The 905-nt window shown below is 41.0% G+C and overlaps 1 non-coding gene across 1 annotated transcript; it reads left to right on the top strand.

The window, feature by feature from the left end:
- Positions 1-340: 340 nt before the first annotated feature.
- Positions 341-412, top strand: trnaq-uug (transfer RNA glutamine (anticodon UUG)). Its single transcript has one exon. It is a non-coding gene; the product is annotated as a tRNA-Gln (tRNA).
- Positions 413-905: the final 493 nt, after the last annotated feature.

Here is a 905-nt window from a genome sequence, read left to right as displayed (position 1 = left end):
CGGTGTACTTGAGTTGGTTTTAAGGTCGCCTTGAGAGTTAGATACGGTTAGATAAGATGACTTTTGCTTAAATTTACAGAGAGCCACCGTGCGGTACTGAGGCTAATGTTAGCCAACAAGCTAAGTTAAGCTAACCTCTGATAGCTAACGTCAGCTAGCTAATTTCACCTTCAAATTTACAGCTGCGTTGTTGTGCCCCGCGTCAATTAAAGAGCAAAATCAGGTTTGCAACAAGTATGATGTAAGTAAAATTTCATGTACACTGAATACAGCTAGCATGAGTGTGTGGAGACTGATATACAGCTTCAAAATCCGACAACCCGTGCGGGCAGTACCATCTGGTCCCATGGTGTAATGGTTAGCACTCTGGACTTTGAATCCAGCGATCCGAGTTCAAATCTCGGTGGGACCTCGTCTTTTTCTCCAACTGGAAATAGTATTATCCACAAACGTGTACAGCAATAAATAACGTACAGTACCGTCCAAATCAGTGTCACAAACCACTGGTCCGGAACAATATCACCTACTTCCAAATTGCATAGAGAAGTAAAAAAGTCAAATGAGTTTCATACTGCAGCAACACCTGTAAAAAGAACAACTTCATTGCAAGAACAGCTCATTTAGGCTTATGGCATTCACCAGGGTCACCGCCACTTAAGCAGCACTGTGGTGAATCAGATGATGATAGACTTTCCACCTTGACCTGCTATTTTCCACATATGGTGATCATATGAATCCACCAACCTAAATGTGTGTGTATATTTATTTATGGGGTGCTTTTTGGAATGGACTACAGGGAGAAATCAAAGTAAAAACATCAGACAGTTTAAAAATGTACAAAACTTTATGCAAGATACAGAAATGAGGACTGGGAGTGTAAAGCACACTGATGGTGATGATGTTAT

This window comes from Epinephelus moara, chromosome 16, assembly GCF_006386435.1.
Source record: "Epinephelus moara isolate mb chromosome 16, YSFRI_EMoa_1.0, whole genome shotgun sequence".
Classification (NCBI taxonomy): Eukaryota; Metazoa; Chordata; class Actinopteri; order Perciformes; family Serranidae; genus Epinephelus; species Epinephelus moara.
This window is presented reverse-complemented; position numbering and strand designations above follow the sequence as displayed.